This window comes from Procambarus clarkii, chromosome 18 (assembly GCF_040958095.1).
Source record: "Procambarus clarkii isolate CNS0578487 chromosome 18, FALCON_Pclarkii_2.0, whole genome shotgun sequence".
Lineage (NCBI taxonomy): Eukaryota > Metazoa > Arthropoda > Malacostraca > Decapoda > Cambaridae > Procambarus > Procambarus clarkii.
In genome coordinates, this window is record NC_091167.1 from 47175137 (window position 1) to 47193457 (window position 18321).

Below are 18321 nucleotides of genomic sequence, written 5' to 3' on the forward strand. Positions count from 1 at the left end.
GACTAGCAAAGCGAAGGAATACATTTCACAAGGGCTTTTGGCCCCAAAATACAGAAGAAATATTTCAAGTGTCTCATATCGATAGAACACAACCAATTCCAACCTATAAAGTCAAAGATTTAACCAACGAGCCGATCAGTGGTATGTTTTATGAGCAAGAATTGATTTCAACAACGCTTCCAGACTATTTCCCCATAACGATATTACAGTCTAGGAAGACATCGAAAGGACACAGAGAATATTTCGTCAAGTGGAGAGGGTACCCAGATTCCAGCAATTGCTGGATTAAAGCTCAAGACATCGTCAAATTTTGAAAAAAAAAAATGACAGTTCATCAGGACTCTCTCGTAGAGAAACACCATCAACTGTTATTTTTATTAAACAATTTATCACCCAAGAAGCGGAATAAACTAATCAAGGCTTTAAAACGACAGGAAATTGAATCAATTTGTGAAATTTTTGCCAATTTTCTGAAACGAAACATCCCAGTTCAACCTCAGATAATTAATGGACTACAGAGGTATCAGAAAGACATTCGTTCTGTGGCGCGTAAGAAAACTCCATTGTACAAAAAGAAAATCATTTTAACCTCTAGGAGAGGTGGTGCTATATTGGCAGCTCTGTTACCTTTGGCTGTATCGTTAATTTCCTCTCTAATTAAGTAATTACGTAAGAAGAGAAAAAAATGGTGAAAGAATATTGCCTAGTACCACGACTCGTTGCCGAAAAATATTTATTTAATAAAAACGAGAGTACTCCATCGCCTCTTAATGAGGTGGCTCCACCCTCTTCCACCAGTGGTAGAGGTGGAAATAAGTCCTTCTCTTTAAAAAACGAAAGCAAATGGGACAATTCGGCTAATAATGTTGGTGGCGGCTGTAAGCACCTTGGCTGTGACTCTAGCGGTGGTGATGATGGCGTGGGGGGAGTGGACACTCCCCCCACACCCCCTCCAGCAACAACAACTTGTGGACGGTGTTGCCACGGTAGCTCCTTTGAACGATATAGCCCTACCAGACAGGGGGGACTGGTCAGACAACCTTTAAAAGATATTGCCCGCCCCCCCGCAGCGCCGGCCGCCGCGCAGGTGCCCGCCGCCGCGGGCTTCTTTCAACAAAAAACGCGGGACAGGTGCGACCGTCGCCCTTTAAAAAAACAAATAAAAAAAAGGATACATTCCATTCTACCGCCTGAGATGCGGGTAGCTGTTGCTGGGCCCACTCGCCACAAAGCCACCACCACCACACCCCAAAACCCAAGTCTGGACAACTTAATAAATGTGTATTTTAAAATAGGGGAAATTCCCCACGTCAAAACATTATTGAACATGTTTGAACAAAACAGTCAACAGGTGGTATGGGATAGTCGCGGGAATTTATTAAAGCCTGTGTAAAATTTAAATATTTTAGATATAATTAAAACTATAGCCTTTACTAAGGGGCAATTTAGGACGGGTGACAAGGCAGATGTAAGGATTTTACTGAAGGTGGCTGGTGTAGACCCATCCTTTATACGTAATTCTCGCGCAAGATCACAGTTAAAAGGGGGTAGGGGTATCCATAGGAGACCCCATTGGGAACCGTATTGAAAAAAAACCTATATGAAGCACATCTTAAACGACTTTATATTCAGTTGTGTATCCACCATGGAGAGAGCTTCTACCCCCCCTGCGGCAGTAGAGGAGGGAGAAAAATCTCCCCTATTGAAGCGTTTGGTTTCTACTCAACGTTACTACAAGTTTGTCGAACACAAAAGTAGATTGATATATGCCTTATGGGATTGTTATGACCGTCTTGTGTTGAGTGCTCCCCCAGAACGGTTTTTTAAGTCATTTGGAGAAACGGTGAAAAGGTATGAGGAGTATTCATCTCAGGAGATCCAGACAGAGATTTGGCAGATGGAAAAATTAACCTTCCAACATCGTGATATGATTACAGCCTTTGAGTCTGGGCGGAGTGTCTATGGGCACATAAGGTGATCTCTACCCCACACCCCTTCACCCCTCTCCCCCCAGGTGGGTCACAGGTGTATTTAAAGGTCGCCCACCGCCGCTCCTGGAACACTATACTACAGTTGACGACGACGAGCTCCCCACACCCGCCCTCTCACCATGTCTCTGGCTTGTATCAAGACCGTCAGCGACGATATCACTGACTCCCACGCCTTTGGGGTGGGGGACGTCATCATCTACGACCTGGCAGCTGCTGTTGTGCGACCCTATGGACTGGCTTCCGTCATCTGGAAGACGTTCTCCTACGCCCGTGTGGAACGTGAAGGACTGGGTAATGCCAATAGGGCAATAATTCGTTGTCGGTCTACCCCGGGGGACATTGTTGTGAAGATAGCCCCTCTCCCCTCCGACGGACAAGATCTCATAGAGGAGCCCGTCCTTTACTTCAGGCCCACTTTTGTGGGGTTGATTTCTGCATTCGGGGCAGGAGCCCCCTTCGAGTCAAACCCAATAGCCCAGGAACAAGTGCAGACTTCCGCCGACACTCACTACGTCACTAATGTCACCCTGGATACCGCCAAGAATCGCAGATACTGGCTCAAGATGAGCCTAACAAAGGTGGGCAATTTAATGGCGGCAACCCCAACCATGACTCGACTAGTGGTACCCTACGGCTTAGGGGCTTCCCACGACGGTATGGTCAACTGGCACAAGGACATTGGACCCATGCTGCTGTCTCTTCATCAAGAACTCGCCAAAGTCAACAAAGAATTAGTCATCCTCAAACGACCTGCCGCTGTTACCCCATCAGTGGCACCCCTCCCGTTCGACGACCCAAGTGCTGATAATCTTACTATAACGCTCGACGCCGTGGTGGGAGAGGGTGGTACCACACCAAGAACCTCTTCTCGTTCTACTCCTCCAGCACCACCAGCCACACCCAGGAAGAAGAAACACTCTCAGGAATACGGCTCCACCTCCACCGCCACCTCTCCACCGCCCCCTACAACGTCAACCTCAGTTAAACGGAGGATTGAGCCACTCCTCGACTTTGAAACGGGGGCGAATCGCCGTATCGACTCCATCCTCGATGGAGAGTCGCAGGAAATATTCCTGTTATCCTCCCCCCCGAAAAAACAACGAAAGCTGTAACCACCACTCCAGTAAAGAAGATGAGGTAGTGGCAGCTACAGTAGCCCCGGCGGAAGCAGCAGTGGAGGTAGCAGCAGCCAGCAGTAGTAGTAGCGAGGGGGGAGTGGTTAATCACTATTCTTAAAAAATGTGTGGGAATCTTCACCTGTTGTAGTTCTTTAAGTAGTTTAATAAAATAAAATATAAGTTATGTTGTTTATTTTCTCCCTTCTTACAAAAACCCATCCCCGGTATATTGGCCTTTCAGTACATAACGGGACAATGGGGGAAGAACATTACATATATCTTACCAGTCTCGATCAAGGAGATATTTACAACAACACGAGTTCAGCATTTACAAACACCATCCCAACACTACATTTAAACCCTTCCATTAAACATGAAGTGGCTTTAGTCAACATACTCCTCCCCAGGCGAATTAATGCCATCATAAAAGATGAGGAGGACTTTGGTATAGATATCTATGCCACTTTTAAACGTGGAACTCTTTCTAAGAGTCCAGAACACCTCATATACACCTTCCACCCAAAAACCAACATATTATCAAGAAACATCAAATTCATTACAGACGTGGTTAGTCGACAAATAACAACCGACATGCAGCTTAGCTTTAGGGATGATTTCAAAATATACTTCTCAGATAAAGAACCAATCCTCACCTATGACCAATCTGTAGAGAGGGTATTACTAGCTTCAACTCTTAACAGTGGAAGTACTGGCTCATTAAATTCTCTCAGCTTTCAATTTAAACACAGAATAGCTAATGTACTTGGTTTTGACAGCAGTCGCAAATACACCATTTATCGAGCAAAAACAGATGACATTACGTCAGCCTCCAAGACTGTGGCCTTATCACCCCCAGACATTGACGGGGGTTGTGACTATTTACTCATTTATAGTGACGTCATCGAGCCTGAACGATACGGAGGGCAGATTGTAAATATCTTAGATGCAATCAATTATCATGACTCATATTCTAGAGGGGCTCACCCTCTAGTGTACAAAACATTAAACACTAACACGTTGGAGAAAGTTAGCATTAAAATAACAGATCAGTTTGGTCGAAAGGTTAGTTTTGAAGATGGGAGGTCGGTTACGGCGGTCTTACATATCCGCCCTAAGGTATAGCAACATATATATAAAGAAGTGTTTAGCCTCGACTTAGGTTATTATAGGAAGAGACCTCAGAATGCGAATACCGTTCCACCCACCCTCCCAGGGGGAGTTCGGGGAGATATTCGCACCTCCCCCTAGGAGACATGGGATGAGAGGGGGGGCGATGAATGACATACGCACATTCCAAGCGCCTTATCTCAGATCTGGTGGAGGTTTCTTTGGGACCTTGGCTGGTATTGCTCGACGGGCCATACCATTTTTCATGAAAGCTGTAACACCTAGCGCCATCGATTTTGGGAAAAATGTCCTTGGTGATTTAAGCAGTGGTAAACGGGATGTAAAAAGTGCTCTGAGAACTCACGGTATTGATGCTCTTAAGAGTGTGGGAAAGAAATTGGTAATGGGAGGTAAAATTAAAAGACTCTCTAGGCGAAAAAATAAAAATAAAAAATGTAAACGAGGCCTTGGGTATAAAAATGATGTGTTTTCGCTAACATAAGCAGTCATACTTCAACTTTCGGAGGGATCATGGGGGAGCCTAGTGGAGCTGGGGTCAAAATACCACTAGAATATTATAGTTCCAGTATTATTGACCAATTTCCTAGAAGTAACAGAATACGTAATGTGGAGAGTTCAATTGCCTCTACGCAGCAAATAGACGTTCTACCTGTCAACCTCCCCATTAATCAACGTTTGCGGGATAATTACTTAGAATTCCGCATCCCTGGAACCCAGGGCGCCTTCTTAGATCTAGCTAATATTGTTATAGATTTTAAGGTATCTTTAACGAAAGATGACGATACCACTGTTACGGCCCTCTCGGGACGCAACGGGGTTCTTACTCTGATGTAGTTAGAGGAAGATATATATATCCGGCCCCAAGCCAGTAGAGGCTATCAAGGGATGCGATCCGTGACGCAAGTAACTTAAAGGGAGTAGGGAAAGAAAGGTAAGAACTTAATATAATATAATATAACCTTCACCATTTAAATATATAAAAGTAAAACGTACACAAGGGGGAGGGGTATTAACACTTTACAGAGGGGATCAACACTGTAGTCTTCTGCTGGAGACTATGGATCCTCGAAGCTAGGTGCTGAGTCCGCGGTGCTTTCTTCGTGGCCTCAAGACGTGTCCTCTGAGAACGCCGAGTCTACCCTGGCCACAGGTCAGCCACAACACAGGTCCACTGGGGGCACCGTCGTGGAGGCCGTCAACCACACGTCCAGCAGGTCTGCTGGCAGGTACTGAGCCACCAAGGCTGGTACGGCCACTCCACGAACGATAAAAGGGGTACGCCCTAGACAGGAGTCTCGTGTGATATCACCAATCACCCTCCTGTCCTCAATACCCCAGTGGATTATCGTCTCCAACCGTCGGTCCCGGGTAAATCCTTCCACTGCCACTCCACTGGCAGGCTTAACACACCACAGTGTTCTTCCGGGGGGACGACGTCACGACAGCTGCAGCAAACTTCACTGTATGGAGACTGGCTGCCTCGGGTAGACTGACTACACCTTCAACACAGTGGTCCCAGGTCGGCTCTGTAAGCAGACACGTCATTAATAACCGGGACACTAATACACCACACTCACAGGCTCAGATACAAACGCCCGACATATCCACTCCATAGATGGCGCTGTCTTCGGAGCACCACCTCACCAGAGGTCAGGAGCGGCGGTGTTGAGCGCTGAACCAGACTGGAAACTGGTCCTCGAGGCCAGTACACGCTGTCCTCACTAGGTGTCGTCGTTCGTTTGGCGGGGGTTTCGGGAGCTGACCCACAGATGGCGTGTTTGTCACTGCTCCAGGCTAGGACGCTGGATCCGGGTTCGTAACACCTCCCCACCAAAAGGAATTTGGTTTGGGGTTCTATAAAAAACACAAACCAAATTAGCAGGGCGACACAACTCCAAATGGACTTACTTATACTATGAACTGGAGAGATGAGGTTGTCTTGTCCACAGAACTTTTCTACTAGCCCTTTCCGGCACAACGGGAGCTTGCAGATAGAAGGCAATGATCTGCCCGACGTAATCTTCCACGTCTCCCACGTCTCCACTGCGATGTCAAGCAGGGGCATCATCTCACACCTCTCTAGTACAGATTGGTTTTGACACGATCTGGGGTGACTCGACACTTCTCTATGTCGTGGCACCGATGATGGCTGACCACAGACGGCATTTCTGGTGCCAGTCCGATGGTCCTTCAGGGAGACAGGAACCTGGAATACAGGGGTCTGATAATTCAGAGTGATAGCGACAATGGGCAAGTTAGTACTTACTATACACTCTTCTACTAGGCCCACACCTAGTTCCAACAGGGCTGCTTGCTCACCGAAGATGGCATTCGCTCTGCCCCCGTCAGGTCGACCAACGTTCCGTATAACGCTGTGTTGAGGCTCAGCAGTCACGCGGGGGGTGTCAACCTGTCGGAAACAGTCACTCATATTATCACATATCGTACCTCCTGTATCATCTATTACCTCCCAGGTCCCTTCTTCAACTGCAACACTTGCAGTACAAATCTCCAATCCCTGGGACCTCTTCGCGATGTTCATGGGAGCCATCATTCGTCGGGTCGTCCACCGGTCCTCACTGAGAGCACAAACGAGAACACATACGAGAATCAAACAAAGCATCGTTAAGAAACACGAGGCCAATTGAGGGATAAGCTTCCCGAGCCAGTCATGTCCATAGCCGGCCACATCCACACGCCTGGCTTGGACCGAAGAGGGCACTAGACCTTTTGAACACACCGCACCTACCTTTGACGTCTGGGGAATCTCTGGCTGGTTCACTAAATGCTGTAACTTGCCATACCGCAAGCACACATCCGCCTTCGCTCCAGACTCGTTGGTATCCGTGGGTGCCCGCACACAAGGCCTCTCTTCTTGCCCAGGTACCTCTGCCTTCTTAACTTCATGTTCCTCGTCGAGAGAATCAGGAGACACTGCTAGAATATCGTCGATCTGCGGGTGAGAGGACAAATTAAATATGTTTACATCCGGGTCTGTCTTTACCTGGACATTACCATTGCCTGTTACCTCAGACCGTGCTGTTCTGGTAGACTCGTCCGCAACCTTGGGACGATTGGTGCTCCAATCGGTCACCAAGTCGTTGGCTAGTACCACGTCAATCCCAGCCACAGGGAGGGTATCGACTACTGCCAACGCACATGTGCCGCTGAAATAAGGCGTGTCGAGATGTACTGGCACTAAGGGGGCGATGTACTGCGTCCTAGGAAACCCAACCAGGATCACCTCTGGTCTCCCATCCACACTTACTCCCTCGGGTAACGAGCTCTTCACGATCAGGGACTGGGCTGCTCCACTATCTCTGAGCACTACAATTGATCTACCAGTATGATCACTCGTTACATACCCGGTTGAAGTGTGAGGGGCCAACAAACTTGGTCCTTCCTGCGTCGTCGTAGACTGGTTTCCTACTGGTGATGTAACACAGCTCACCAACATCACCTCCCTTCGTGCGCTGCCACCTCTTCTACCTCGGCACCTAGCAGCTATGTGCCCTTTCTGCCCACAAGTCCAGCACACCATATTCCTCCTTGGACTACGGTGTTTCGGACTACTGGGACTTGTTCTTCGGGGGCTACTTGGGGGCGTCTTCTTAGCGCTTCGTGAGACGGGAGTCTCTTCATCGTCCTGAGGTCTGTCAAACCGGCGCTGGTAATTCCTCGGGACGTACTTAGCAGACGGCCTATGAGTCAGGATGTACTCTTCAGCCATGGTGGCTGCTGCACTCAAGGTCTCTACCTGCTGTTCCTCCAAGTACGTCTTGAGGTCTCCAGATAAACAATCCTTGAAGTCCTCGAGCAGAATCAGCTGTTCGAGGTCTTCCCTGGTCTCCACCTTCCGAGAGGCACACCATTCTTGAAAAAGTCGCTCCTTGATGGTGGCGAATTCGGTGAAAGTGTGCTCTGAGGTCTTCTTCAGGTTTCTGAACTTTTGCCTATAAGCCTCAGGTACCAATTGGTACGCCATGAGCACAACTTTCTTCACCTTGTCATAATCGCTGGAGTCGTCAAGGGATAACGTAGAGTAGGCAATTTGGGCCTTCCCAGTCAAGACTGACTGTATCATGATGGCCCAATTCTCCCTTGGCCACTCCAAAGAGGCAGCGACTTTCTCGAAGGCTGCAAAGAATTTTGACACTTCCTTCTCATGGAATTTGGGGACCATTTTGATGTTGCGTACCGGATCGAAGCTACTGGTGTCCGTTGTTTGCCTCCGACCACCGCCTAATCGCAAAACTTCTAGTTCATGTTGTCTCTCTCTTTCCTCTTTGTCTCGTTGTTCTTGTCTGTCTCGTTCCTCTCTTTCTCGCTCTCGTTCTTCTCTCTCTCGTTCTCGTTCTTCTCTCTCTCGTTCTCGTTCTTCTCTCTCTCGTCTCTCTTCTCTTTCTCGTTCTTCTCTCTCTCGTTTCTCTTCTCTTTCTCGTTCTTCCCTCTCTCGTTTCTCTTCTCTTTCTCGTTCTTTTCTCTCTCGTTCTCGTTCTTCTCTCTCCCGTCTCTCTTCTCTTTCTCGTTCTTCTTTTTCTCTTTCTCGTTCTTCTCTTTCTCTTTCTCGTTCTAATTCTAAACGTCTCATCTCCAATTCTTTATCTTGCCTCTCTCGTTCCATTTCTAATTTCTTCCATTCTATTTCCCGATTGATCTCTAGGGCACGCATCTTGACTGTTAGGAAGCTGATATTAAGCTCGCCTGCATCACTGTCAACGTCGCTGCCCTTATCTTCCTTTTCCGTGGAAGCTATGTCTGCACTTTCCTTTGTACTAGGAGTCTCGCCTTCCTGTTTCTCTTCTGCCTTCAGGTGCCGGTGTACCTTGGACAAGATCTCCACACGGGAATCACTGGCACGGATCTTGATCTCCAGGTAGGCGCTCACTAGTACAAGCTCTAGTTTGCTCAAATATTTCAATCTGGCAAGACAATCCTCTCTGTTCAGAAAAGCCTGAACCTCGTCCAGATCATCGATGGTAGCTTTGTCTGCCATTGTCACAGATGAAACACTTAGCACTTAACACACTGAGCACTGTTCTACGCCAATATTGTACTTTATCGCACCAAACACTGCACTTGCCAATATTGCACGTAATCACTCCGGGCACCGCACTACCCAATATTGCACTGAGTCCAAGCGAACACTTCGCTCTACAATATTGCACTGAATCACTGAGCACCGCACTAGTCAATATTGCACTTAATCGCTTAATCACAGCGAGCACCGCACTGAACAATATCGCACTTAGTCACTCTGAGCACCGCACAGGACGTATAACGTCACAATCGTCACACACAGGGGGAATTATATACATGGATTACGCCACTTCACCACCCCTGTCAAACATACTTAACAAGGGGACGGATCCCGCTGGGGATGCCAATTATGTTACGGCCCTCTCGGGACGCAACGGGGTCCTTACTCTGATGTAGTTAGAGGAAGATATATATCCGGCCCCAAGCCAGTAGAGGCTATCAAGGGATGCGATCCGTGACGCAAGTAACTTAAAGGGAGTAGGGAAAGAAAGGTAAGAACTTAATATAATATAATATAACCTTCACCATTTAAATATATAAAAGTAAAACGTACACAAGGGGGAGGGGTATTAACACTTTACAGAGGGGATCAACACTGTAGTCTTCTGCTGGAGACTATGGATCCTCGAAGCTAGGTGCTGAGTCCGCGGTGCTTTCTTCGTGGCCTCAAGACGTGTCCTCTGAGAACGCCGAGTCTACCCTGGCCACAGGTCAGCCACAACACAGGTCCACTGGGGGCACCGTCGTGGAGGCCGTCAACCACACGTCCAGCAGGTCTGCTGGCAGGTACTGAGCCACCAAGGCTGGTACGGCCACTCCACGAACGATAAAAGGGGTACGCCCTAGACAGGAGTCTCGTGTGATATCACCAATCACCCTCCTGTCCTCAATACCCCAGTGGATTATCGTCTCCAACCGTCGGTCCCGGGTAAATCCTTCCACTGCCACTCCACTGGCAGGCTTAACACACCACAGTGTTCTTCCGGGGGGACGACGTCACGACAGCTGCAGCAAACTTCACTGTATGGAGACTGGCTGCCTCGGGTAGACTGACTACACCTTCAACACAGTGGTCCCAGGTCGGCTCTGTAAGCAGACACGTCATTAATAACCGGGACACTAATACACCACACTCACAGGCTCAGATACAAACGCCCGACATATCCACTCCATAGATGGCGCTGTCTTCGGAGCACCACCTCACCAGAGGTCAGGAGCGGCGGTGTTGAGCGCTGAACCAGACTGGAAACTGGTCCTCGAGGCCAGTACACGCTGTCCTCACTAGGTGTCGTCGTTCGTTTGGCGGGGGTTTCGGGAGCTGACCCACAGATGGCGTGTTTGTCACTGCTCCAGGCTAGGACGCTGGATCCGGGTTCGTAACAACCACAAAATTGGAAGAGGATGACCATGTGGAATTTGTGAATGGGTTGTCAAATACCATGTTTAAAGGTGTTCAGGTGTTTTTAGGAGAGCAGGTAGTTGAAACAAATACTAATTTTAATTATTGGTCGTTTATTAAATTAATTACCTCCATGCCTCCATCAAAAATGTCTTCCTTGGGGAGAATTGGAGGCTTTCGTAGGGACTGGAGAGATGACGACGGTATAATCACTAATGAGTTTACAAATACTTATTTTACTGGAGCAACCGCCAAGGATAAAAAATTTATGGGTGATTTAAAAAGTAAAGGTTTGTCGATGTGTTTCCCCCTCCTATTGGATATATCATCCCTAGACCAATACATATTAGATAATATAGATATGCGACTAAGATTGGAGCTCTCCCCCCATGCCTGGGTCCTAAATACAAGCGTGGACGATGGCTCTAAGTATCGCCTGCATATGGATTATGCTAAGTTATGGGTGACGCGGGTGTTCCCCTACCCAAGTGCTTACCTGGCCTTAAACAGCTCACTGTTAGCATCCCCCGACCCCATAACCTATACTTTCAATAGAACCATTTCTAAAACATATGTTCTAGCAGGGAATCAAACTAGTCTCTTAATTGATCAACCATGGGCGCAAGTAATTCCACACAAGATATACATGATAATCGTTCCAATGAATTATTTCGCCGGTCTTCACCAAAGTAATGGATTATATTTTGAAAATGCAAAGCTGAAAAGTATTGCTATGTATTTGAACAATAATGCAATTTACCGAATTGGTGGCGATTTCGATAACCATTATTCCCGCCTTTATTATGAAACTTTGAAGACATTAGGCTTAGAGCGTGATTCACTACTGGCCTATGACACTTTTAATAAGGGAAGATCAATATTCGCCTTTGACTTAACCACCATTCAAACAAAAGATTCCCTCCCTGTGGAGAAATCTGGCAACTTGCGTATGGAGCTTGAATTTGGTGGGGGTGTTACATATAACAGGCTGGTTTTACTGTTTGGGGAAACGACCGGGGTACTATCCATCGATGGGCAGAGAACTGTTCTGTGTGACGTGCGAGCGTAAAAAAACATAATGAATTGTTATGATATAAATATTAATTTAAAAAATAATCTAGGGGATCGAACACTCTACCTAGGTTGTTATAATGCTGATGAGATAGAACATTTAAATATATCTTCAAGAAAACCTATTGTTTTCATAACTAATATTTTACCTTCAAATAGCAGAATCACTATGGGACATTGGGTAGGAATTTATGTTGATAAAGTTAATCATCGGATGTTTTTTTTTTATAGTTATGCAATATCGCCAGTTACTTACGGACGTCATTTTCAAGGATTTATTAAAACTAACAAAATAAGAAAGGTGTTTGGAATGCGCTACAGACTCCAGAGTGATTTTACTCTCGCCTGTGGACTGTATTGCGTCATGTTCGTTCATAGGGTGAGCCACCTGGGGTTGCCTTCAACAGTACACTACTTACATAATGTATTTTCAAGCATTACTTTAAAATTAAATGATAAACGAGCCCTTGCTTATGCAAGACGATATTTTCCTATGAAACATCATTGTGTTAGGACATTTTGTAGAGGTATAGGGGTTGGTTCTTATAGGTGGTGTAGAGAATATTTTTGTTAGCTAGGCAACCTACCTAACAAGGGGTGTAGCCTCCTATAAAAACCCCTCTCCCCCACCCACCCCCCTCAGAAGACTGTCTTCCTCCTACGAAATGGGAGGTGTCTCTCAAAAAACACCTGCGGGGAAGATTGAAGTCCTTGAAGGACCTGGTTAGTATTACCCTATCTTTCTGCTAATAGATTTATTTTATGTTTTATTTCCCTCAATAAAAAAAAAGTTTGTATATCCTCTATTTCACCTCTTATGTTTTTCTCCAGTGCAGTTCTTGGGACCCGTCCACATTTGTAGAGTAGTAATTCTACGTGGGGGGTCTGCCCCAAACAAGATGCTGTTACGTAGTCTAATTGACGACGCCTGCTGTAGAGGACACAAGGCCGCTCCTGCAGGGGGAGAGGTATGTACTAGTTGTTCTTAGAGAAAAATATAATATTTTCTAATAAAATATATAATTATATAAAAAACCTTTAATCACTATAAATTATTTCCCCCATCTCTTTCCAGAACACTTCCGATGAGAGAGAGGAGGAAACTCAGCCAAAAGGTGTCCACCCAACTCACCCCACCCCCCCAAGAGAGGGGGGGGATGGGGCTCAAGACCTTCCCCCACTCTTCACTGATGAGGAATCGTCACAATTCTACTCAGACGAGGATGGGGGTGTGGGATAGGGAGGGGAGGGGTAGAGCTGTAGTAAGTGAAATATGGCAAGAGCACTCTGTAAACTACAATTATTAACTAACATAATTACTTATACATTTTGTAGTTTTTACCTAATAAAGCATTTAATAAATTATTTGATGTTTTTTTTAACCTTTGGGGGAGGGGGAGGATTTATAATTTAATACTCCTTAAATACTCCCATATAAGGGAGGGGCCATTCAGACTTGTTCGAATATATATATATCCTTAATTAGTCCTATATATTTATAATGAGTGTAGTGTTTAAACGGAGATGACACAGTGTAAGTGACATGTGGTGGGGGCACACCGTAGACTACAATTTGAGGTGGGTCTATCTGTCACCCCGCTTCTGATTCCTTTTGTCCGATAAGTGGGCCTATCTGGCTCCCCGCCTCTGATTCCATTGTCTGATAAGTACCCCCCATTGTTTGTTAAGTGCGCCTATCTGGCTCAGAATATACTACTCACCACCATCCCTAACCTTCACCACCTTACCCACCCTTCACCCCCTTTCCTTCCCTTCACCACCATCCCAACCCTTCACCACCTTTAGTTCCATTCATCACCATCCTTACTCTTCACCACCTTCCCTACCCTTTACCACCATACCTTCCATTCACCACCTTCTCTACTCTTCTCCACCTTCCCCACACTTTACCACCTTTCCTTCATTTCACCACTTTTTCTACCTTTCACCACCTTCCCTACCCTCTACTACCTTTCCTTCCCTTCACCACCTTCCCTACTCTTCACAACTTTCCCTCTCCTTCACCACCTTCCCTACCTTTTACCACCTTTCCTTCCCTTCACCTCCTTCTCTACTCTTCACCACCTTCCCTAATCTTAACCACCTTCCCTCTCCATCACCACCTTCTCTACTCTTCACCACCTTCCCTACACTTTACTACCTTTCCTTTCCTTCACCACCTCTACCTTTCATCACCTTCCCTACCCTCTACTTCCTTTCCTTCCCTTCACCACCTTCCCTACTCTTCACCACCTTCTATACCCTTCGCCACCTTCCCAACTCTTCACCAGATTCTCTACCCTTCACTACCTTCCTTACTTTTCACAATCTTTCCTTCCCTTCACTACCTTCCTTTCTCTTCACCACCTTTCCTTCCCTTCACCAACTTCCCTACCTTTTACCATCTTCCCTCTCCTTCACCACCTTCCCTACTCTTCACCACCTTCCCTACTCTTCACCATCTTTCCTTCCCTTCACCACCTTCCCTCTCCTTCACCACCATACCTTCTCTTCACCACCTTCCCTACTCTTTACCACCTTTCCTTCTCTTCACCACCTTCCCTACCCTAGATCACCTTCCCAACTCTTCACCACCTTCTCTCGCATTCACCACCTTCCCTAGTCTTCACCTCCTTCCCTACCATTCACAACCTTCCCTACCCTTCACCACCTTACCTACCCTTCACCACATTCCCTACTCTTCACCACCTTCCTCACTCTTCACTACCTTCCCCTCCCTTCACCACCTTCCCTACCCTTTACAACCTTCGCTACTCTTCACCACTTCCCTACCCTTCACCTTCCCAACCCTTCATCACCTTCTAAACCCTTCACCACCTTCCTTACCCTTCACAACATTCCCTACTCTTAATTACCTTCCCTACTCTTCACCACCTTCCTTATCCTTCACCACCTTCCATAACCTTCACCACCTTCCGTGCTTATCACTACCATCCCAACCCTTCACCACCTTCCCTACCCTTCACCACCTTGTTAAGAAGATAGAGAAGACAGGCGGGAAAGGACTTCCTGCAACCTTTTTGTCTGGCAGGCAAGACTCTTGGAGGTTATTGTTATAAGGTAAGCCTGAGTCTTCCTTCACTCCTCCACGGGTCTAGGCCGGAACTGTTAACAGCAGTTTCCCCGTGTTTGACTGAAGGGCTTACAGGGTGAATCAGTGGCACCCCCTTTTGTGGTGGAAGCAAAGACCTGCGGAGGTGGGCATTGTTGGTCCTCTCCTGTGTGACCAAGGAGACTCCGGTGAATCCCGGGAGTCGGAGGGGCTGAGTATTCGGCCTTTTGAGCCCCTAGCAGCTGAGTGCTAGCAGAGCCCCGGCCCACCTCCACGTGACAGAGAACTGGCGACCTTGCCAGGATTCGAAGCCCGGTAGCCAAGTACTGGGAACTTCGCCAGGAAGCGTGGATCAAGCTACAGTGTGGCCCAAATTTCAAGACAAGTGTTGCCAGGGTACTAATACAGTGTGGCCAGTGAATTCAGTGGTACTGTTACTCAACCAGCTAAGGGACTGAAACGGTGAAATTAGTGCCTACTAACTTGTCTGTGCTGTCGTGAATGCTCGATGATATAGAGATGGAGCAGGACAAAGTAAAGAAATTTATTGACACAAGGGACGAGAGAATTTTGGAAGAGTGTACCAAGGCCCAGTTCCAACTAGTCGCAAACCAGTTTGGGATCAGGTTGAGGACGACTAAGGTAGCGGAGCGAAGGATAGAGATCATACCACACAGCTCACAGCTCGACAGGAGGCGATGGGAGAGGAGCCATGTCAAGAGGAGCCGTCCCGAGGAGAGCCGTCGCAAGGTGAACCGTCCCGACTAGAGCCACCCCAAGCGCCTACCAGTGTGGAGAGAATTCACAGTGAACATGGGAGCAGTGGAAGGTCCAGCTGTAGTAAGAGGAGCCTGCAACTGGAAATAATGAAGATGCAACTGGAAGCCCAGCTGCGACGAGAGGAAAGAGAAGCGCAAATGCAGCGTGCAGCTGAGCTGCAGTGAGAGCAGCGTGAGCGAGAAGCACGGCTGCAGCGAGAGGAACATGCAGCTGAGCTGCAGCGAGAGGAGCATGAGCGAGAAGCACGGCTGCAGCGAGAGGAGCATGAGCGAGAAGCTCAGCTGCAGCGAGAAGAAGGAGAGAGACAACTGCGACTGGAGGAGATAAAGGTAAAGAAAGAAGTCGAATTGCGTCGCATTGAGCGTGGTCTGCCCTCACTACCTGCACGGCGGGATGACCTCAAGGTAAGGGAACGTGACTTACCTACGTTCGAACCACAAGAAGCTGAGGCGTTCTTCGAGCACTTTGAACAAATAGCGACTCTGAAGGAGTGGCCGGAAGATGACTGGGCTGCTCTGGTCCAGGGCAGGTTGACTGGTGAGGTCCGGGAAGCCTACAACATGCTGGACCTAGAGGAGTGTACTAGTTACGACGCGATTAAGAATGCGGTGCTCCACTCATTCCGGCTGACTCCGGAGATGTACCGGAAGCGGTTCAGAGAGTGTACAAGAGCGTCGGGGAAGACTTACGCCGAGACCACCATGGATATGGAAAGGAAATTCCTACGATGGTTGAAGGCGGAGGAAGCGGAGTCGGCGGATGATATCAAACGACTGATAGTGATGGAGAGGTTTATGTCAGTGCTCCATCCTGAGTTGCGAGTAAGGGTGAGAGAAGCAGGTATTAAGGACCTGAAGGCTGCTGCGGACCGAGCCGACATGCTGGAGGAGGCACTACATCTCAGGAGGGAGGGGCCACCCAGACACTCGCCTTACCCCAGGTCGGGAGGGAACCTTAGGAGTTCAGGAGGAGCGAGGACGGGTGGGGACTCTCCCAAGAGTAGCGTGCCCGATGAAGTAACCCGGTTCAAGAGCTCAAGGGACACGGGGAGGAAGCCCCAAGCTATGAGCAGTGGACCCAGCTCGGGAGCAAGTGCTGCAGTCCCGGACACGACGACAGGGAATCCAAGGAGGACCCAGGGAACGTCTGCAAGTGGTACCGCCAGGGGGACTGGCGAGTGGCCGCCCAGGGGAGGCAGCCGATGCTTCAACTGTGGTGTGAGAAGACATTATGCCCGCGAGTGTGAGGAGCACCAAAGGAATATAGGACTAATGTTGGAAGAGGAGAGAGTGTTTGTTCGCACCCCATATTATAGTGGACCCAACATGAATGGTTGAGAAATGAAGTTGGGTGAACATCCCTTCGTTTTCGGGGCCAACGTGAAGTTTGGAAAGTCAGACCCAGTGGAGGTTGCCGTTCTTAGAGATACAGGTGCTGACATAAGTATGGTAACCAGGAGTATTCTCCCCAAGGGATATAATGATTCACCTGTGGGAGTGGTGAGGATACGCAGTGTGGGGGAGTGTGACGGTAAAGCGTTGGTGTTCGGCTGTTTCAAAAGCTGGGGACAGGGCCTCGTCACATAACAAAAAAAAAAGAGAAGTTTGTCCTTTTGTCTGTGGTAAGGTAATGGGAAGACACACAAAACACAAAGTATAAACAATGAAATTTTAATTACTCTAGAAAACAAGATATGAATAAAGACAATCTCGAAAAATTCAAAACAAGTCAACAAACAAAACAACATGAATAATTACTGGCAATGAAAATTTACTCTAAGACAAGTAAGTGCAAGCTAAATAAATCAAAGCAGGTGCTGAGAATACTGGCTTCAAGCTGCCACCTCCCTTAGTACATGACAGCCAGGCTTAGTCTACTAACAGAGAGATGTCAACTCCAAGGAGCACAGGGATATTCTGAGGAGACGGCGAGCTGCTGGTCCAGACGTCGACTCATGTGGTGGCGTGAGTGCAGGTGCGGCGAGACACCAGCCAATCAGCAACAGGCAGGCGGAGAATGAGTAGTTTGCTGGTTGACGGCGGGCGGTAGCCGGTGTGTCGGGTTGTGCATGGTACGCTTTGCTTCCTGGGCAAAACGTTTGACGATACTGGTGGACGTATCTTCAATATAGTATCTTGTATTTGAAAGACGTAAATATGTAGGGAAGAGCAGGCTCAATCTCTCTTGAAAGAGATTATCGTCACAGGGAGGAATACAGGTTGCCACTTCACGAAGTACAGCTGATTGCCGACTGCGGAGACGAGAAAGCTATAGTAGCTGTAGCCCCTAAATTACCCCAAGAGCATGTACAGATGGTGCTGGGTAATGACCTCAGAGGAGGCAGGATACAACCCGATTGGGCCAGGAGTGCCTATGTTGCAAGCAGCGGTACATCCCTGCCAGGTGAGGTATCGGTCGTTCCAGATGGTGATGAGGAAGCCGACTCCGCCAGGGGAAACGTCGCCAGAGACGACGACAACGAGGGCGAGAGTGCAGAGAGGTCGTCGGAGGTCGTGGAAAACCCCGACGAGGACCTCCGACTAAGCCTGATGATGCGTGTGGAGGAGTGGCGAGGAGGAGCTGTACAAACGCCTGGGGCGGTGAAGAGGCTGCAGACCGCACTCCCTCCACACAGAAACGTGAATAAAGTAAGCTCACTGGATGAGCGAACGGCAGTGAGGGGCAGAGTGGAGGACCCACGACGCAGTGCACCCTATGCCA

General features: G+C 47.9%; 1 protein-coding gene and 1 long non-coding RNA gene across 2 annotated transcripts in view; one reads left to right on the top strand and one right to left on the bottom strand.

Annotated features, from left to right (window-relative positions):
* LOC123754662 (glutamate receptor ionotropic, delta-1-like) overlaps positions 1-18321 on the bottom strand; it is a 225621-nt gene that overhangs the window by 47003 nt on the left and 160297 nt on the right. The window lies entirely within an intron of this gene.
* LOC138365936 (uncharacterized) lies at positions 11998-13395 on the top strand. Its single transcript, XR_011229080.1, has 3 exons — positions 11998-12470; positions 12579-12715; positions 12823-13395. It is a non-coding gene; the product is annotated as an uncharacterized lncRNA (long non-coding RNA).